Source organism: Protopterus annectens, chromosome 12.part0 (assembly GCF_019279795.1).
Source record: "Protopterus annectens isolate FY-2018-M chromosome 12.part0, PAN1.0, whole genome shotgun sequence".
Taxonomy (NCBI): domain Eukaryota; kingdom Metazoa; phylum Chordata; order Ceratodontiformes; family Protopteridae; genus Protopterus; species Protopterus annectens.
This window is the reverse complement of record NC_056746.1, coordinates 858,782,995-858,805,747: the sequence shown is the minus strand read 5'-3', so window position 1 is coordinate 858,805,747 and position 22,753 is coordinate 858,782,995.

Sequence of the window (22,753 nt, the reverse complement as noted above, 5' to 3'; positions counted from 1 at the left end):
AACATATCTAAATATGATTGTAGACTATTTTTTATAAGACCCGTTGCTCCTACTACTATTGCTCTCATTTCTGCCTGCAAATCCTGATACTTTATGACTTTGTGTCTCTCTGTATGCAAAACACTGTAGTCTCTGGGTGTGGTGATGTCAATGATCAATGCTACTTTTGTCTTCTTTTCATGGACCACTATATCTGGTTTTCTAGCATCTATCTTTTGAACTGTTGGTAATAGTTTCCTGTGTAAGACTCCAAAATATGTTCATATGGCAACTGACCAGTTGCTTCCTGTTCCACTGGTTTCTCCTTACTTTGGATGTCTATTGCTCTGTCCTGCTGTGGTGCTTTCTGAGCTAGATTTTCTACACTGAATCCTTCACTTCATGGGCACTCCATACCCTCAGTTTCTATTTCTTGAACTTCTCCATGACTAATCTTCTTTTCTACTTTTCCTCTTTGTCTTCTTATTTTTTTTTTTTTTGTAAGGTTTTCCATGTCTGGATTCCTTTGCCTGTATTTATCTTCAAATATCTTTGGTTCTGCTCTTTTGTATTGATTAGTTTTGCTTTCTTCTTTGCATAAATATTACACCATATTAAATCTCTTTTTCTTTCCCATGTCCATATTTCTTCTTCAGATGTCTCATGATCTTCCTGTTTCTCCTTACTTTGGAGACTCATTCCATCATGCTGTGATGTAACCTGTGTTAGACCTTCTATGACGAAAGAAGATACTGCCAGCACAGCTAGCTGGAATACTGTAAATAATTATATGCCATTGGTGAACATTGAAATGATTTATATATGATTCTTCTATTACAAATGTATTAGAACTGTATGTAATGTGTATATCAAATTGCTTTTATAGATGTGTGTGTTGAAAAGGTATTTTCAAAGTGCTGTTTGAAATATAACCACAGTGTGACCTACTGAAAGAGAACAGAAATGTACATGCACTATTGTAACTGTTTAAATGTATATATTCAGTCCAGCAAACTTTAGAAAAATACCTGAAATTAAATTACTTTACAGGCTAGGCCATAAAGTTATTATCTGACAGGTTTCAATGCAGCTAGAGACACAAGGTCTGTACTAGGAGGCTTTCTGTATTTTCCTTGGAGTGAACTAATTACTAGTCTTGAAAGCATGAAGGAATGCAATTGTTTTATGACTTCCAGCATTTGCCAAAGATCTGAGGAAAATCCCTTGTCTGTATATTTTTACAGGTGGATGCTAAATGCTGCCAGCTTCTAGCAATGAGGATTTTGGCCTGGGGACTAGAAGTCAGATGACAAGAAGTGATGTCATCCTGCAAGCTGTCCCAGCAGTAATATTTGAGATATTATTTTTAGAAGTCTCTTAGTGAGACCGAGCATTCTGCATTCTATTTTGGACCTGACAACAACAGCAAGAAAAAACATTTACCACATCTGCCTTGCTCTAATTAAGTAAGTTGCTAGGGTATAATAACTCTTTTAAATATAGTCAGGAATATAATGAAAATTAGTTTAGATATTTTTCTTTATCTGTGTATTTAATGCAATGTTATTTTATATATTTCCTGAGGTTTTGAACTCTGATGTCATTGTGAATAAATATTTAGTATTGTCTTGTTCTTTTATTATTTATTATTAAATATATTTAAACCTTTCATTGAGGCTGATCCATGTAGAGATATTTAAGTTCTCAGAGTACTTGCATATTTATTTGGTGACACTGTGTGGGCCACTCCTAATAGCCTTGCTCTTCGTCAAACTACCATTTGTATTAGTATTAATATTGCACAGTAAGATTGGACACCCTTTGTTATGGGCCTTAAAGTAGCTGATAAGAAATGACTAGTGGCAGTGGAAACTACCTTATAGTCTGGGCAGACTGGGGCATAGCAAGCAAACCTGTGCAAACCTTTCCCAGGTGTGTATGTGTGTAAATCAAAGCTCAAAGAGTGTGTGTGTGTCAGCTACTTGGGCAAGGACATGAAGCACTGGTTGGACAAAGAAAGTGCTGGAGGTCTTGGTTTGGTCACTCAGCTGAGAGCTCAACTCCTATAGCTGTGCCAGTGGGGAGTCTTATTGGAGATCTGGAGGAAGAGGGAGAAACCAGCCCCGGACTGACTGGGATCTCTGTGTGCTCTTAAGGGAAATTGCACTTGTTGCAGAGAGCTGCATCTGGAAATACTGTGTGTCTACTTGTCAGCCTCTCAGTGAACATGCCCCACTGTTGCCAGTGGTGTCTATTGAGGCTCCTTAATTAGTGGTTGGCAGTGGTGGGATATCCACATCACACTTGGCTGGTAGTGGTGGGATCACCACATCACATACCTGGATTCAGTTTTGTGGATATTGAACTCCTGTTGCCTGTAAACAGTGGTCACTAAAGAAGGTGTTTGTACTCTCAAGCAGCCACACAGTAGACATTCAGAGTTTCATATCACAATAGTTTTATCTGTTTTTTGTTAGCTTAGTCAGGGAGAGCAGGTAAGGATGTCAGCAGATGATTATGGCAAGCTGACAAGGAGCCATTTGGCTGAGTTGTGCCAAGCCAAAGGATTGGTACATGCCAACCTGACTAAAGCAGAACTGATTGCAGCCTTAGTCACAGCTGCATCACAGATCAGCAACCAAGAGGACAACCAGACTGGCCTTGGGGATGTACAACTCTCAAAAAATGGACAGTCCAACTTTGCCTCAGAGGACTTCAAAATTAGTCTAGAGTTAAAGAGATGTGAACTGGTATCAGCAGAGAGACTGTGGTTTTTGGAGGCTGAAGAAAAGGAGAAACAGATGGCATTAGAATCAGCAGAGAGACTGAGACATCTGGAAGCCAAAGAAAATGACAATATGTAGCATTTGGAGGCTGAAGAAAATGAGAGACTGAGATGTTTGGAGGCAGAGGTAGCATGAAAAGGATATGCTGACTCCTCACCAGGGTCATGGAAATAACAGTGAATGTACAGAGGGTCATCATTTTGATTGTTTTATTCATATGTTTGAAAGGGTATGTAAACAGTATAATGTTGACCAAAGGCTATGTGTACACTTCCCGACCCCCTTACCCCATGGTAAAGCTGTAACTTCTAAATTGTCTAATAATGATTGCTTAAAATATAATACAGTTAAAAATTGTTTGAGTGTTTTAAGTTAACACCAGAAGCTTATAGAAAAAAGTTTCATTAGCATAAATGCAAGGCAGATGAAAGTGTGTGTGATTATATTGCTGAGTTAAGCACTTATTTTCATAGGTGGGTGAGTGGGTGTCAGGTCACCAGTTTTGAAGGGCTGTCAAACCTTTTGGTAAGGGAACAAGCCCTTAGCACTTTGCCTGAGGACATGATAATTTGGTTGGCAGATTGGGAATGCAATATCACAGATGAGCTGGGGAAAAAGGAGACCTATACCTAGAAAGCAGGGCAGTGGTGCACATGGGTCTAGGGGAACCCATGGTGGGCAGCCTAAATCTCCCCAATAGAGTCTGCCAGTAACAGGGGAAGCCACAAGTTTGGGTACTTGGCCAGGATCAAGGGTTAAATGTTTTAAATGTAACCAGTGGGGCCATGTAGCATATAGATGTCCGTAGAGGCAAGGTGGGGAACATAAGGTGGGGGAGCCAGCAAGTGGGAATGGCAGAATACCAGCAGTAAGTTGTCTGGAGACAACAAGGGCACCAAACTACACCAGAGCCTATATCCTATCTTAGTAGATGGGAAATAGGTGACTGCTAAGAGAGACACAACCTCTGACTTATCCATTGTGAAGCCTGGAATGGTTAAAGAGGAGCACTACTTGCTTGGGCAGTCTAATCCAGTCAGACCTTTAGGAGGGACCCCATTTCAAATACCTTTGGCTAGGGTTCGCCTTGACTGGGAGGATGGAAAGGATTCAAGCAAGTGGGTGCCTTTGAGGATATTCCTGCAGATGTCCTGATAGAGAATGACTTTGATAATGCAGTACCTTGTGTGCATGGAGTTACATGCAGTCAGACTTGGAGACTAGTATGTGGGTCTGGTAGCCTGGGGGGGCCCGGACAGACCACACACTTGAAGCCAGGACTGGTGATGTGGTTACTTCAGGGAGGGAGCTACCCTGTAGCTGTGAGACTGAAGGTGAACCACAGCTGCTGGTGGGTACTGATGTTCCCTTGGACAGAGTGACTGCAAGGGCAGAGTGAGTACTAATACCCAGGCTGACAGTGAGGCATCGCTGTCAGAGGATACCAGACTTCCTGTGGAAAGGGACCTGGGAAGGGTTACAAAGAGATAGTTGAGACAGGCTCAGCTCTCAGACCCTACATTACAAGGCTTGAGGGAGGTAGCCAGGGGGGTGGTTGATTCTGAGAGAAAGGGGGAATCTGTATACTGGAACAAAGGGTTACTGTATAGAGAATGGACACCTGAGGGAGGGCTAGAGGGTGAGGTAATACAGCAGTTTGTATTGCCCAGAGCCTACCATCTGGTACTTCTAGTGATAGCCCATGACACTCCCTTTGCAGGTCATATGAGCATAAAGCACACCAATAGACATATTATGCAGAACTTTTATTTGCCTGGGATTTCCAGGGATGTAACAGTGTACTGCAGCACCTGTGAGCAGTGCCAAAAGGTAGGCAAGGCAGAAGACAAGGTAAAAGATCCTTTCATGCCTTTGGCTGTGATTGAGGAGCCATTTCAGAGGGTAGCTATGGATACTGTGGGGCCTCTGAGTACCCCAAGTTCCACAGGGAAGAAGTATATCCTAGTGGTAGTCAATTATGCTACCAGATACCCTGAGGCAGTGGCCCTGTCCTCCATTGAGGCAGGAAAGGTGGCAAATGCTTTGTTACAGATTTTCAGCAGGGTAGGTTTCCCAAAAGAAATACTGACTGACAGAGGTGCCAGTTTCATGTCAGACCTGCTGGCTTGTCTTTGGAAGCAATGTGTGGTGAAGCACCCAAAGACTACCCCTACCATCCCCAGACCAATGGTCTTGTGGAAAGGTTAAACTCTACACTAAAGACCATGCTGCAGGCATTTGCAGACCAGCTTAAGAGGGTGTGGGACAAATATTTGCCCCATCTGTCATTTGCTTACATAGATGTGCCCCAGGAATCCACAGGTTTTTCACCCTTTGAGTTGTTGTATGGGTAAAGGGTGGGGGACCTCTAGATTTGATTTGTGATGAGTGGGAGGGTGAGTGTGAATCCCACAAGGAGTCTGTTGTGGCCTATGTCCTAAACCTCATGAAAAGACTCAGGGAACTCATGGGCTTGGCTCAGGAGAACCTGACAGAAGCCCGACAGCAGAAAAAGGTCTGCTATTACAGGAATGCTTGAGCTAGAGTGTATGCTGTGGGGCAGCAGGTTATGGTTCTCATTCCTGTCAGGCACATCACCCTGTATGCAGGTTGGGATGGACCACTCAAAGTGGTAAGGAAGGTCAGTGATTTTAACTACATGGTAGAACTGCTAGGCAGGAGGCAGCGGCACAAACTATACCATGCTAACATGATGAAACTTTACCATGATAGGGAAACCCTGGTGCTAAGTATTTGCAGTAGAAGGCAGGAGGCTGAGGGGGATCTATGGCTACAGGGAGCCAGCCAGCAAAATCCCAAGTTACTGTGACAGGGCCTAGGGTTGCAGGCACATTATATGACAATGCAGCACTGTACTGGGGTCAGCAATTCAAAGGCTACTGGGATCTCAAAACAGGGTACATGATAATGTATTCCCAGATAGGCTTATCCCTCTCAAGCAACATGTCTCAAGGGTTACTTAAAAACTAGCTTGAGTATTCGAAGGGGGGAAGAAGTGTGATAAAGGCAGATACTTCCAGCAGAGCTAGCTGGAATTTTGTAAATAATTACATCTCATTGGTGAATATTGAGATGATTTATACAAGATGCTTGTGTTACAAATGTATTAGAACTGTATGTCACATGTATATCAAACTGCTTGTACAGAAGTGTGTGTTGAAAAGGTATTTGCAAAGTGCTGTTTGAAATGTAACCAAAGTGTGCCCTACTGGAAGGGAACAGAAATGTACATGCACTATTGTAACTGTTTAAATGTATATATTTTAACAGTGGAAACTGGAATACAGGAGGTTAGCCTCAGTCCAGCAAACTCTAGAAAAATATCTGAAATTAAATTATTTTGTAGGCTAGGCCATAAAGTTATTATCTTTATTGGAAAAGCTCACCCAGACTCTGCCACAGCTTGCTGTGAGGGAAAGGTTAGTTTGATTTTTATTTCTTGTATTTTGTATTATTTTATTGCCTTTTTCTATTTTGTATATTGTGATTTGTTTTCTTTACACCGTGTTTTACTTGTGTTTGGCTTTTAACTGCATATTAAAACTTAAAAAGAGACCACAGCACTGTCTCTTGTGAGTCAGACAGACATTAAAACAGGTCAGTTAAGGAGTCACATATAAGTTAGAACAGGTCAGTTAAGGTTATTTATCTGTGAACTGAGGGGGTGGAGCTAGAAGCTAAACCTTCTATTTAAAGGGTAAAATAAAACATTTCAGAGCTTTACTGGAAAGGCTTGCACAGACTCTGCCACAGCTTGCTGTGAGGGAAAGGTTAGTTTGCTTTTTATTTATTGTATTTTATATTACTTTATTGCCTTTTCTATTTTGTATACTGTAATTTTTCTTTACACTGTAAAAAGAGCACAGCTCTGTCTCTTGTGAGTCAGTCAGAATTTTTTCTACCCAACCACCCTATTACTGTTGTGTTCTTAAACACCCCTGTCTTTCTAGTTGCCTGCCCCTTATGTTAATTTGACCATATATCTTGTTCCCTCTCTCCTTTCACTGGCTGGTGTGAGTAAGCACAAGATTGTCATTTTGTGAAATCACTTCCCTTCAACTATTTAAATTTATTGGCCATCCTACTGTTTTCCATAGTACCAGAAATTAAAAGTGCTCACCCCCTTTCAATCTATTTTGCTATTTTAAAACTAGTGGCTCTCCACTAAAATGTAAATTTTTAGACAGCTAAATCTTAAGTTACCCGCTTTCATATCTAACTGCTTAGTGCATACTGCAGTGTTTAGGATAAACCTTTTTTTCCTCATTTTACCTTTAAGCATCTATTGCAAGACCACCAGTTATTGCAGACCCCACATTCTGCCTCTGAGTAGCCATCTTGGGATTAGTGCTGCTGCTTTCTCCTGGTGAGAGAGAGCGTAGAGGGACATTATTTCCTGGAGACTGCTGATCACCAGAAAGCCTAATAAGTGCTTTATAGGTGACAGCTTGAAATCTGTGCTTATATTCTGATCCTGGTGAGAGAAGCAGCAGAGCACATTGATTCCTTACTGCTTCTGGTTGGAGAGTGAGTGTCTGTGCTTAACATACCTGATCGGTCTAGTTGCTATTCGAGGCATCTACCAGAAAAAGGCTACAAGCCTACATACCCTTGCATCATCCATGACAAGACTGCAGATCATCAAACAGGCTGTGACCTGCTTCTCTTCTTGGAATTGGTGCTAACATTTTATTTCTGGTGAGAGAAGAAAAAGAGCATTGTATCCCAAAACAGTGAAGCTGTGGTGAGACCAACATTAGTAGTAGCCAGGCAGTAGCCATTCATTCGACTCCCCTCTTTTAATCATTCTTGACAAGCTAATTCTTTGTTTTCAGTAAGTACTGCTTGATTTCTTTCTAATTTCAGAATATCTGCCTAAATACTTCATACTTAAATTTTCAGGGTCTACATATTAATTTCTCCTCAAGTGTTTGGCAGTGCTCTGTACAAACTCAGACACCTTGAATGACATTTTTCCTTAAAAGCACAGTTGATATTTCTCCAGTATCTAGTTACACACAAGACAACTAGTTTGCAGTGACAAGCGCTGTCCACATAGTTGCAAACCAGGTATTCCTGACAGTGACTGATATTCTTACTCCAACTGTCTAATCAATAAAAAGGGTCTGTTGCCATGGACATGAACTTTCCTACTGTTTCTGTTACTGGCTTGGAGGACATGGGCATTCTGAGGCAATGTAGAAATTGCCTCATGTTTACTGACAACCAGTTAATTCTCAATCAAACTGATATGGTATGTGAGAGATGTAGTTATACGTCACTGGAGGCAAAGCTCACTTAAAAGTATTCCTAATGTCAGTAAGGTTGTCAGTAGTACACTTGCTGTACCCATCACGCACAATTCAAAGCAGACATATAGAATCACATTTGCTGAGGTACTTACATGTAACCTTCCTAAACCACAAAGACCTCCTAGATGAAGTGCACATAACAAATACCCTCAGCAGCCCCAAATGTGTTCTTTCAAAACAATACCCATATCAACACATAGAGCTACATCTCATGGAGCCTCTACTTCTAAGCCCATAAGGCAAGTCACCACACAATCCAACAGTCTAGTCATTAGAGACTCCATTGTGAGACACACTGATGTCCCTCTCACCAGGCTGTGTAAGAAGAAAGTTACGGTCAGTTGCTTATCAGGGGCTAGGATCCGCCACATTATGCATGGCACTCAGGTCATTGAACCACAATTACCAATATGACTCAGTCATAGTCCATGTGGGAGTAAATAACCTGAGATGCACCTCCCTAGACTATACGAAGAGAGACATCATGGAGCTCTCAGAATACATGTCTCAGGCTGGTATGAGCCTAGCATTGAGCAGCATTTTACCTTATTCATGAATGATGCCACGATATGAACAAATGATGATTGACTTTAATAATTGGCTTAGTTTCTGGTGTCATTCTAAGGGGGGGCAATATTTGTCAGCATGGACGGTGATGGTCAACAGACCATGCTGCTTTGCCAGGGATGGTCTACACCTCTCCCCTCAAGGCTTTTGAATATTAGCTAAAACATTGTCTTCCCCACTGTGCCTTTTTTAGGTAATGCCAAACTGAAAGTACCTCTGGCATAGCAAATCAAAGCCAAGAAAATCTAAATGTATTACTGCTCAATGTTTGGAGTCTAAACAAAACAACTACACTCCTTAGAAGCTTTCTTTACACTAGAGAATGCTGATGTCTGTGCGGTCACTGAGACATGGTTTAAAGCCGCAGAGAGCACACCAGCAGTGCAAGGTTATAATGAGTTCCACACATTTAGGCCAGTTACTTCACAGGCAGGGACTGAAGGTGGAGGTGTCTCTATTTACATCAAACATAAATATACTTCAAAGCTGGTCAAACAGGACAATGCACTTGAGCTGCTCCATGTTCAAATCACCACAGTACCACTTCCTTGCAAGCTATAGGTCCCCCTCTATGACCCAGGAAACCCATACCATGTATTTAAACTTATTAGAAACACTAACCATCCAACCCAACACCATATTCATGGGTGACTTTAATTGCCCCACTATTAACTGGAATCCTATACAACACCAAATGCACATGCACAGAGATTCCTGGATTTTGTAAACACACACTCCCTGGACCAGATAGTCAATACACCAACCAGGGATGCAACCATACTGGATCTAGTCCTCACTAATATGGGACTCTGCTGCACATCCCCTACTGTAATACCTTCCCTCATAAGGTCAGACCACAAAATGGTCTCCTTTGAAGTAAAAATAAAACCTGGACCCCCAGCTAAACCTGGAATATTCAGGAACTATTCTAAGGCTTACCTCCAGCTTTTAAGTGAGAACCTGGCAAAATTTTAAGCTCCCATAAACCTAGAGAACACTTCTGCCTATGCAGAACTGTTCGCAGAAGCCCTGTACAAGCACGTTAAAAGCTGCATAGAGGCAGCTGTACTCACCAGGAAGAAGTACAGAACTAACTCAAAAAACAAACCACCCTGGTGGAATCACAAAATCAATAATCTGTATAACAGGAGGAAGAAAATCATGGCAAAAAATTAGGAGGTGCAGCACCCACAGGATAAAAGCACTCTCATCAAACTAAACAAACAACTAAGAGGGCAAATAAAGTCTATCAAAGCCAAATTTGAGGCACTTTTGGCCTCCCGGGCCAAAAACAACCACAAAGCATTCTTTAGCTATGTCCACAACCTTAAAGGCAATACACAATTGTGTGCAGAGCTCATTGTAAATGGAGCCACCTATACTGAGCCAGAAGATATAGCAAACCTCCTGGCTGATAAATTCAGCTCCAACTTTACTCCTCCCTCCCCCCTCAACCTTTCCTCAGGAAATATCATCAAATATAACTCCCCCTAGTATCACTAGGAAACAGGTCCTTAATACTCTCTCTAAGACCAAGAACACTGCATCAATGGGCCCAGACAATATCCCAGGATGCCTTCTAAATAGCATGAAACATGACCTATCAAAGCCTCTGGAATTACTATTTAACTGTAGCCTCCAAACAGGCTTCGTGCCTCATGAATGGAGAAAGGCAACAGTCAACCCTCTGCACAAATGTGGGCCATCTACAGACCCTGGAAACTACAGACTCATAAGTCTTATATGTAAAGCCATGGAAAGAATTATCATAGATATGATCAGCAGAGATATAGTAAACCTCCAGACACTGGACCCGACCCAGTTGGCTTTTATCAAGGGCAGATCATGCATACTCAACCTGGTGGACTTCTTTGAGAAGGTCACCAAAGCAATAGATGAGGGCAAAATTGTTCACACTGCCGACCTTGACCTGGCAAAGGCATTTGACACAATACCCCACTCAGGCATTGTTGACAAACTCAAGAAGGTACAAACCCATATGCCAGCCAGTGGATAGCCAACTGGCTCACAGACAGGACCCAGGAAGTTAGAATTGGGGAGTCCACCTCTACAAAGAGGCCAGTCACAAGTGGAGGCCCTCAGGGATCAGTCCTTGGATCGCTCCTTTTTGGCATTTACTTCTCAGAAGTCAAGGCCAATGTCAGTGGTCCCTAGCTGACTACATTTGCAGATGATTGCAAATTAGGAGCTGTCATTGAATCTCACACTGACACAAATGTTCTACAGGAGGGGCTGACACAGACAAACAACTGGAGTCAGAACCATGGACTAAAACTAAATGCCAATAAATGCACAATAGTATCCTTTGGGAAGTCCATCCATCCCTGGCAACAATCATATTGACAACGTACCCTTAGAGCTGACCCAGTACTCAGGGATTTAGGGACACACATAGATAGTAATCTAGCCTTTGATCATCACATGTCTACAGTGGTGAGAGAATCATTCTATGTTGCACGACTTATAAACAAAGGTATGACATCTAAGTCCGAGGAAGTCATTGTTCCACTGTATTCGGCATTCATCAGACCTATCATTGAGTACAATGCCCTCTTTGGTATGTACCTAACTAGGCATAGCCAACAATTGGAACTTCCACAGATGTACCTTACTAAAAGAATACAGGGCATAAGTAATATGTCCTATGCAGACCACCTCAAGGCCCTATCCCTGTATTCTGTCTCCTACAGGCTTTTGAGGGGAGATCTATGCCTGGCATACAGGGCATTGTCAGATCTGAATCTGGTGGACCTCCTGCATATCCACAAAACAAACAGCACCAGAATTACCCGTTCTAAAGACTTATACCTTGCCTGTGATATAAATAGGACCTGCTGGGGAGACAGGTATGTATCCCAGAGACTACCCTGTCTATGGAACAGGCTCCCTATCCATGTGAAGTAGAGTTCCTCCCTAACCCAATTCAAGTGCAACTTCAACAATGGGATGGGAAACCAGAAATGCCTCCCTGATTTGGCACCTATGTCTCTAATGGTCACAAGTAACCTGCAAATGGTTCATCTCCTAGGCCTATGCTTACACTAATCAAGGGTAGCAGAACTTATCAAAGATTTAGGATGCATGGCTAGGCTTAAAAGGGCCCTTGTGGTCATTAGCCTAGTAAACACCTATGAACTTATAATCTGACAGGTTTCAATGCAGCTAGAGACATAAGGTCTGTACTAGGAGGCTTTTTGTATTGTCCTTGGAGTGAACTAATTACTACTCTTGAAAGCATGAAGGAATGCAGTTGTTTTTATGACTTCCAGCATATGTCAAAGATCTGAGGAAAAGTCCTTGTTCATAGGTTTATAGGTAAGTACTAGGCTATTGGCCCTAGGGCCTATATAAGCTTATCCAAAAAGGTACCTTGGCTTTCAGCACCCAAGAAAATTATTTTTCTGTGCCCCTGTCGAGCAGAGCCACAGAGGTGATCCCCGAGGTGAATTTCCTATTTCCTATCCAATCATCAAGATTTTTCTTGAAGAGTGCTAATGAGGAGCTTTGTTTGATATAGATAGGTAGCTTGTTCCAGAATATGGTAAGTCTCTGAGACAGGACTCTATCCCTCCAGCATGTTCTGTTTATTGTGGTGACAAGGTTTACTACCTAGAGGATGTAGCCTGGAGGTATTGGGATTTCTTTAAGTGGAGCATGTCCAACAGCTCTGGGTTTGACATAGCTTTGTATGTTAGGCAGAGATCACCTCTAAGTAGGCAATAGCGATGAAGTAAAGCTGGAGTTGTTTGAGACAGTCTGCATAGGGTATCTGTTTGAGGCCGGTAATCCTCTTTGTGAGGTATTTCTGCGGCATTTTCAGTTGTTGTAGATGTCTTGTGAGGTACATACTAAAAGGGGAATTGTACTCTATAATGGGTCTAATGAGTGATGAGTAGAGGGGAACAATGACCTCTTTTTTCCTGAATGATAAACCTTTTGTGATGAGGTGTGCCACGTAGAAGGATTTCCTGACTACTGTGGCAATGTGATTATCAAAGGAGAGACTACTGTCCACATGTGTCCCAAGGTCTCTTATGACACTTTCGGTGTTAAGTAGATTACCACCTATGTGGTAGCTCATGGGTATAGAGTTTTTACCAAAGGGAATGACAATGCACCTTTTGGCATTGAGCTTAAGGCCATGGCTTTGACACCAGGCATCTGTCACAGTGAAGCCCTTTTGTAGGATGTCCACATCATTAGGAGTTTCGATTATGGCTCCTAGTTTGCAGTCATCTGTGAACTTCATTAGCCAAAGACCTTCTGTGTTAGCCTGTACTTCAGAAAAGTAGATACCAAACAGGAGAGGACCCAGGACTGAACTTTGTGGTACTCCACTTGTCACTGGTCTGAAGTCGGATTTGGAGTCTGCTGCTTTCACAGTGTGGGTTCTGTCAGTGAGCCAGTTGGCAATCCATCTTGTGACATAGGGATTTATACCTAGTTTAGTGAGTTTATCTATAATTCCATAGTGGGTGATGGTGTCAAAAACCTTGGTGAGATCTAGATAGGCTGTGTGAACCACCTTACCCTCATCTACGGCTTTGGTGACTGCTTCAAAGAAGTCTATCAGGTTTAGGAGGCATGATCTGCCTTTTACAGACCTGAACTGGGTGGGGTCCAAAGTTTGGAGATTACCAATGTCTTTGTTTATAAGTTCCATGACGATACGTTCCATGGCCTTGCAGACCAGGCTCATTAGGCTAATGGGGCGGTAGTTCCCAGGGTCTGTGGTGGCTCCCCCTTTGTGGTGTGGGATAACCATCACTGTGCGCCATTCAGTGGGCACAAATCCTGAGGTGAGGTTATGACTGAACATGGTGCTTAGGTGGGGGTGCCAGTTCATTCTATACTTTGTGTATAACGCAGCCTGGGATGTTGTCAGGTCCCATGGATGCTGTGTGTTTGGCTTTGGAGAGTGTGATTTTTACATGTGCAGCCATGATTACAGGAACTTTTCATTCTTCCAGTATAGAAATGGGCCCTTTAGGGGGTGAGAGGGAGGTAAAGTTAGCACTGAACCTATCTGCCAGGAAGTTGGCAATATCAGTTGGTTCTGCATATTTAGTGCCATTGTGCTGTAACTCAGAGCAGATCTGAGTGTTGCCATTGAGATTAATGACATAGCTATAGAATGCTTTGTGGTTGTCTTTAGAATCAGTGGCGATTTTGTTTTCATAACTAGTTTTGGAGGATTTTATGAGGGATCTCAGTTTCTTACTGAAGCTGACCATGGAGTTCCTCCAATCATGGGATTTTACTCTTTTTTGCAACAGTTTCTTTCTTCTGTTGTAGAGTTTGTTATGGCAGGGGACCACCAGATTGGCTTCCTTTTGGAGGATAGCATCTTGGTTCTGTTAGGGATAGCATGATCAAGGCACTCGTGTAAGTGCTTATAAAGTGCATTTGTGTAGGATTCAGCAGTTGTACCTCTATTGTCCATCTGCATGGGTATCGTGAAGTTTGCCACTTCTGTCTTAAGAAGTGTGAAGTTGGCTTTGGAGACATTTTTTACGGTGATTTCCCTAATGGGGGTGGGGGCAGGATGTGGATATCTAGGGTGATTAACTTATAGTTGGTATCTGTATATTTTACAGGTAGATGCTAAATGCTGCCAACTTCTAGCAATGGGTGTTTTGGCCTTTGAACTAGAAGTTAGATGACAAGAAGTGATGTCATCCTGCAAGCTATTCCAGCAGTAATAGTTCTTACCTCCAGCTTTTAAGTGAGAACCTGGCAAAATTTTAAGTCCCATAAACTGGGGTAGAGAACACCTCTGCCTATGCAGAACTGAGGTTCCTCGCAGCCTGCAAGTGCTAAAAAGCCGCAGAGAGCCAAAATGCCCAGGGAAGAAGTACATAAACGAATCAAACACCTGTGAATCACACAAAATCAATAATCTTAAGCAACAGGAGTGCAAAATCATGGGTAAAAATTGGAGGTGCAGCACCTGTAGATAAAAAGCACTCTCATCAAACTAAAACAAACAAACTAGAAATGAAGCCCATCAAAGCCAAATTTGAGGCACTTTGGCCTCCCGGCCAAAACAAATCCACAAAGTATCTTTTAGCTTAAGTGTCCACAACCTTAAAGGTAATACAACAGTGCAGAGCCACACAGCTTGAGCTATCCTATGTCGGCTCTCAGAAGATATAGAAGCAAAACCTCCTGGCTGATAAATTCAGAAATTCTAACTTACCTCCCTCCCCTCAGTAACCTTTCCTGCAAAATATCATCAAATATAACCCCTTAGTATCAACAACAGGAAACAGGTCCTTAATACTCTAAGACCAAACACGTAATCAATGGGTCTAGACAATATCCCAGGATGCCTTCTAAATAGCCAAAAAATATAATCTACCAGTGCCTCTGAATTACTATATTAACCGTGTACCCTAAAAACAGGCTTCGGGTGGCCTCATGAAATGGAGAGAAAGGCAAATAGTCAACCCTCTGCACAAATGTGGGCCATCTTACAGACCCTGGTAGAAACCATAGACTCATAAGTCTTATATGTAAAGCCTTCATGGAAAGGAATAATGATATATATAGAAACCGCAGATGAACGGACCCACCCAGCTCAGTTTTTATCATAAGTAGATCATGCAGCTACCTTTCCAAACCAGTGAATTCTATAAATGCCAAGATGAGGCAAAATTGTTCACACTGCCCAACTTGACCTGCAAAGGCATTTGACACAATACCCCACTCAGGCATTGTTGTTGACAAACTCAAGAAGGTACAAAACCCATATGCCAGCCACAGTGGATAGCCAACCGGGTCTCAGACAGGACCCAGGGAAGTTAGAATTGGGGAGTCCACCTCTACAAAGAGGCTACAAGGTCACAAGGAGGTCCTCGGGATCAGTCCTTGATCGCCTCTTTTGGCATTTACTTCCTCGTGTGTCGCTGCCAAATGTCAGTGGTCCTTAGCTGGCCGTACCGTGCATGAATTGCAAATTAGAGCTGTCAACTCACCATACAAATGTCTCTACAGGAGGGGCTGACACAGACAAACAACTGGAGTTGTGAACTAGCGGACCAAGTCCTGCCAATAAATTAACCCAACTTAATTGTACATGTTTACACTGTTTCTGACCACACGTCTTCAAAGGCAGGAGACCCACCCAAGCTGTAACGACTTCTCCTATAAACAGTTGTATGATTATCTGTTCGAGGAAGTCATTGTTCCACCAGGAGCTCGGTGATTCATCAGACCTATCATTGAGTACAATGCCCCTCTTTGGTATAAAATTCCAACTAGTGGTTAGTCAACAATTGAACTTCCACAGATGGTAGACCCTTTAATGTTGAATGGTGCATGGCCATGTCCCATGCAGACCACCTCAAGGCCCCATCCCTGTATTCCTGTTCCTGGTTTCATGAGGGAGACCAAGTCTGGCATACAGGGTATTGTCAGATCTGAAACTTGGTGGACCTCCTGCATATATCCACAAACAAACAGCACCAGAATTACCCCGCCTGCACTTATACCTTGCCTGTGATGGCAAATAGTGGACCCCATGGTATGTATCCGGTAGGGATCACCGTCTGGTGGAATAGGCTCCCCTCTATCCATGTGGCAGAGTTCCTCCCTAACCCACCCAAGTGCAACTTCAACAATGGGATGGGAAACCAGAAATGCCCTGATTTGGCACCCCGTAATGGTCACGCGAAGTCTCGCAAAATGGAACGAACTCCCAGCCCGCGCTTAAGCACTAACGCGTAGCAGAACTTCTATCAAAGATTTAGGATGCATGGTTTAGCCTGCGCCCCGCAGCCCCATGCAAGAGCCCAAACACCTATGAACTTCTATAACTGTATAGGCTCTGCCAGACATAAGGTCTGTACTCAGGAGGCTTTTGTACGTCCTTGGAGGAATCCATAATTACTACCTTGGAAAGCAATGGGGAATGTGCAGTTGTTTTGCCACTCCAAGTGATGCGCCCAAAGACCCAGGAAAAGTCCTTGTCTGTGGCTCGGTATGGTGCGTTTGGTAGCTATTGGCCCTAGGGCCTATATATATGTTTAACCAAAAAGGTACCTTGGCTTTCAGCACCAAGAATTATTTTTCGTGCCCCCAACCGAAAGCAGGTATTTCAGAAAGGGAACTCCCCAGGTGAATTTCCTATTTCCTCAGTCCACCCACGTAAGATTTTTCGAAGAGTGCTAATAGAGGGAGCTTTGTTTGATATAGATAGGTAGCTTGTTCCAGAATATGGTAAGTCTCTACAGGACTCGCATCCCTGCAACTCATTTTATTGTGCGACAAGGTTTAATACCTAGAGGATGTAGCCTGGAGGTATTGGGATTTCTTTTGTATGGAGTACGTCCACAGCCTGCCTGAAGAAATAGGTATATGGTAGCAGAGATCACCTCTAAGTAGGTACAAGCGAAGAAGCGCAAAGCTGGCTGTTTGAGATAGTCTGCATATAGGGTATTCTCCGTTTGAGGCCGGTAATCCTGTGAGTGCATTTCTGGGCGTATTTCTGCGCCCCGTGAGTTATTTCAAAAGGGAACAAAATTAAGAAGGTCTAATGGAGTGATGAGTAGAGTGTAACAAATGCACCCTTTTCCGAATGATAAACCTTTTGTGATGGTGTGCCACGAGCGATTTCCTGGACTACTGTGGTAAATGTGGATTATCAAAGGGAGGGTGATCTCAACCGTGTCCGCGGTCTTCGCAGACATTGTGGATGCCCGGTGCCTATGGTGAGAGCTTTACGAAGTGGAATGTTCGCACCTTTTTGCATTGAGTTTAAGGCTATGGTTTCGAATGCCCAAAATGGAAGTTCTTTGTAGGATGTCCAATACCATTAGGAGTTTCTTGATTATGGCTCCTAGTTTGTAGTCATCTGTGGAACTTCAATAATGAATTCGTGCTAGCCGTACTCTGCAAAAGTAATGTCAGGGAGAATCTGCACGAACCCAGGTACCTTGCTCTTTGTCAATATCGAAGCCGGATTTGGAGTCTTGCTGTTTACAGTGTGGTTCTGTTTGCTATAAGCCAAAGCTGGCACCCAGCCTGCATATGGGGATTTCAAGTACCTGCCAGGAGCCATCTGGCACCTATAGTGAGGAACAAACCTGGTATCTCACCCACCAGCCCAAGCCAGAGCCTGCTTCAAAGAAGTCATCAGGCTTAGAGGCAAGCTGACTGCCTTTAGAATTCTGAAACCCAGTGGGCCCAAAGCCTGAAGGATTACCAACACCCTCAGTTTACAAGTTCCCATCACATGTCTCATGTATTCTCAAAACGTGTTCATTAGGGCTGGGCAAGCGTAGTCTCTTGCACCGTGGGTGGCCCCTGTGGGATGTCCACTCCACCAAGCCACCAGTGGGCATACAAATCCTGAGGGGTAGGAGAAGCAGGACTGAACATGGTGCTTAGGTGGGGGTGCCAGTTCATTCTATACTTTGTGTATAACGAGCCTGGGATGTTGCTTCTGTGGTCCGCATGGATGCTGTGTGTTTATTTTGAGAGGTGTGTGATTTTTGTATATGCAGCTTTATTTCATGGTAGTCCCTACCTTCTTCCAAAGAAATGGCCCCTTTAGGGGTGAGGTAAAGCGCAACCTGTCTCTCAGTGGGCAAGGCAAATACCAGTTGGTTCTGTAAGGCTGAAAGCACAGCTCCATGACTGAGCATGCCATTGAGATTAAGTACAGCTTGTAAATGCTTCTTTGTGGGTTGTCTTTAGAATCAGTGGCGATTTCGTTTTCATAACTAGTTTTGGAGGATTTTACAGTGGATCTCAGTTTCTTACTTAGCCACCGGAGTTCTCCAATCAAGTGGATTTACCTCTTTTTCTTCTCTGTTGTTTGTTATGGGCGGTGTAAATGCCTCAGATTGGCTTCCTTTTTGGAGAGGCACCACCTGCTGGTATTGGGGCACGCATCAAGGCACTCGTAAGTGCGCTTATAAAGTGCATTTGTGTAGGATCCGCAGCAAATTCTACGTCCACCGTATCGGTGGAAGTTTGCTGCTCTATTCCATGCAGTTAATTTTATGACATTTTTTACGGTGATTTCCCTCTAATGGGGTGGGGTGGATGTATATCTGAAAGTGATTAACTTATAGCTGGCAGGTACATTTTACAGGTAGATACAAATGCTGCCAACTCTAGCAATGGGTAAGTTTTAAATTTCTGGAACCATAGAAGCGTTGATGAGAGACAAGAAGTGATAGCCATCCCGCAAGCCTAATATTCCAGCAGTAATATTACTTGAGATATTATTTTGAGTAAAGTCTCCTTAAAGTGAGATACCAAATATCTGCTTCGCCCCACCCACAACAATAGCAAGAAAAAATATCTGACCACATCTGCCTTGCCTCCGGTACTAAGTAAAGCGGTATAATAAACCCTCCTTAGATACAGTCAGGAATATAGTAAAGCCTTTAGTTTAGATATTTCTATCAAAGTGTATTCTCGAAAACGTTATTTTGGGCCATTTCCTGTGATTTTGAAATTCATACCTGTGAATATATACTGAATACTATCCTTGTTCTATTATTATTAATTTTTATTAAATATATTTAAACCTTCTCACTGTAATTCCATCTCAGAGACATTTAAGTTCTGAGACTATTTATTGTGATAATTCGCGTGGCCACTCTTAGCCTTGCTCTTGGTCAAATCAAACAATGGTGGCTAGTATTAATATTAGCACAGCAGGATTGTAGACACCCTTTGTTAAGGGCCTTAAAGGGAAGCTGATGGGCATGACTGTGGCAGTGGAAGTACGCGAGTAGTTCAGTAGCGGTGGGCCGCTAGTAAATCCATGCCAGCCTTTCCCAGGTGTGTGTGTAAACTGTCCTCAAAAATGTGTGGGTCAAAGTACTGGGGTGACATGAAGTACGTGCTAGATGAGGCCGGAGACCTGGCTTCAGCCTACCCAGCTGAGATCTCTGTCCTTATATAGCTGTGCCAGTGGGGTTCATTGAATCTGGGAAATAGAGGCAAAACCAGCCCCGACTAATGTGGTCTTTTGTGTTTCAAGTGGGGAAATTTGCATTTGATGGTTAGGAGCCAGCATCTGTAAATACTGGGTGTGCAGCCAGTTGCCCTCAAATGCCCCGTCTGCTGCCAGTAGTCAGGACTGAGGCTCATTGATTTGCTGTAGCAGGGCTACGCTAATCTTCTACACTACAAATCCTTTTACTTTGCAGGCATTCCATAACTTCAGTTTCTATTTTCTTAACTCTACCTACCAATCTCTCAGTTCTATACCCTTTGTGGTATTTTATTTATTGTAAATCTCCAATTCCTAATGCCTTTCCATGTATTTCTCAAAATACTTGGTTTGCCTGTAAATGATTAATTTTGGCTTTAATTTTGCATAAAATGATGCACACCCAGTGCATCAAAACTTCTTCTCAATGTTTGTACTTTTGGTATTTTCAAAAAATCTCTAGGTTTTGTTGTTTATATTTTCACACCCTTCCCTTTCAGGATGCTTCTTTTTCCAAAATAGATCAAAGTTTCTTTTGGACTATATGCTTTCACAAATCCGTTGGGCCATACTTTGCGCGATTATTATTTCTTCTGAGGTTTCTGGACAGTTTTCTTGTAAGGGCCTCTAAGTTCTCTGAATTTCTTTTGTATATCTTGCATCTGGAAATTCGCCTTTCGCATAATAATAACAAATACATAATTTCTTCTGGCCCCAATAGTCACTCACGCCTTATGGCTCTTTCTTTGGTCTATCAGTTTTTGTGATTTTGTGGACTGCTACTCTCTAGATCGGGGGTACAGTATACCTGCAACCCCATGCATGCCGCATTGTCTTGCAAGTTCGCATAGCTATGGTTTCAAGGTACAGCACTGTTTAGCTGTCTCTCATTAACCTAAGGGCTCAAGGCGTTTTGAAACTGCAAGAATTTGGTGTCACGTTTTTCCCACCGCACCCCGGTCATAAGCGTAAGGTGGGAAGATTGCTACAGAGCAATAAGGGCAGCATTGCTGTGAATTGGGAAGAAGAATACCTGCAAGCTACAGCCATTTCCTAAAATGCAGGTTCATGGGAAATGGTATTGTAGTCTATGGAACAGGCTCCTATCCGGGGCCCCATAGTCAAAACTAGGATTATTACATTTTTGCCTCTGTTTCCCCGATGAAAAGGGTAGCAGAACTTATCAAAGATTTAGGATGCATGGCTAGGCTTAAAAGGGCCCTTGTGGTCATTAGCCTAGTAAACACCTATGAACTTATAATCTGACAGGTTTCAATGCAGCTAGAGACATAAGGTCTGTACTAGGAGGCTTTTTGTATTGTCCTTGGAGTGAACTAATTACTACTCTTGAAAGCATGAAGGAATGCAGTTGTTTTTATGACTTCCAGCATATGTCAAAGATCTGAGGAAAAGTCCTTGTTCATAGGTTTATAGGTAAGTACTAGGCTATTGGCCCTAGGGCCTATATAAGCTTATCCAAAAAGGTACCTTGGCTTTCAGCACCCAAGAAAATTATTTTTCTGTGCCCCTGTCGAGCAGAGCCACAGAGGTGATCCCCGAGGTGAATTTCCTATTTCCTATCCAATCATCAAGATTTTTCTTGAAGAGTGCTAATGAGGAGCTTTGTTTGATATAGATAGGTAGCTTGTTCCAGAATATGGTAAGTCTCTGAGACAGGACTCTATCCCTCCAGCATGTTCTGTTTATTGTGGTGACAAGGTTTACTACCTAGAGGATGTAGCCTGGAGGTATTGGGATTTCTTTAAGTGGAGCATGTCCAACAGCTCTGGGTTTGACATAGCTTTGTATGTTAGGCAGAGATCACCTCTAAGTAGGCAATAAGCGATGAAGTAAAGCTGGAGTTGTTTGAGACAGTCTGCATAGGGTATCTGTTTGAGGCCGGTAATCCTCTTTGTGAGGTATTTCTGCGGCATTTTCAGTTGTTGTAGATGTCTTGTGAGGTACATACTAAAAGGGGAATTGTACTCTATAATGGGTCTAATGAGTGATGAGTAGAGGGGAACAATGACCTCTTTTTTCCTGAATGATAAACCTTTTGTGATGAGGTGTGCCACGTAGAAGGATTTCCTGACTACTGTGGCAATGTGATTATCAAAGGAGAGACTACTGTCCACATGTGTCCCAAGGTCTCTTATGACACTTTCGGTGTTAAGTAGATTACCACCTATGTGGTAGCTCATGGGTATAGAGTTTTTACCAAAGGGAATGACAATGCACCTTTTGGCATTGAGCTTAAGGCCATGGCTTTGACACCAGGCATCTGTCACAGTGAAGCCCTTTTGTAGGATGTCCACATCATTAGGAGTTTCGATTATGGCTCCTAGTTTGCAGTCATCTGTGAACTTCATTAGCCAAAGACCTTCTGTGTTAGCCTGTACTTCAGAAAAGTAGATACCAAACAGGAGAGGACCCAGGACTGAACTTTGTGGTACTCCACTTGTCACTGGTCTGAAGTCGGATTTGGAGTCTGCTGCTTTCACAGTGTGGGTTCTGTCAGTGAGCCAGTTGGCAATCCATCTTGTGACATAGGGATTTATACCTAGTTTAGTGAGTTTATCTATAATTCCATAGTGGGTGATGGTGTCAAAACCTTGGTGAGATCTAGATAGGCTGTGTGAACCACCTTACCCTCATCTACGGCTTTGGTGACTGCTTCAAAGAAGTCTATCAGGTTTAGGAGGCATGATCTGCCTTTTACAGACCTGAACTGGGTGGGGTCCAAAGTTTGGAGATTACCAATGTCTTTGTTTATAAGTTCCATGACGATACGTTCCATGGCCTTGCAGACCAGGCTCATTAGGCTAATGGGGCGGTAGTTCCCAGGGTCTGTGGTGGCTCCCCCTTTGTGGTGTGGGATAACCATCACTGTGCGCCATTCAGTGGGCACAAATCCTGAGGTGAGGTTATGACTGAACATGGTGCTTAGGTGGGGGTGCCAGTTCATTCTATACTTTGTGTATAACGCAGCCTGGGATGTTGTCAGGTCCCATGGATGCTGTGTGTTTGGCTTTGGAGAGTGTGATTTTTACATGTGCAGCCATGATTACAGGAACTTTTCATTCTTCCAGTATAGAAATGGGCCCTTTAGGGGGTGA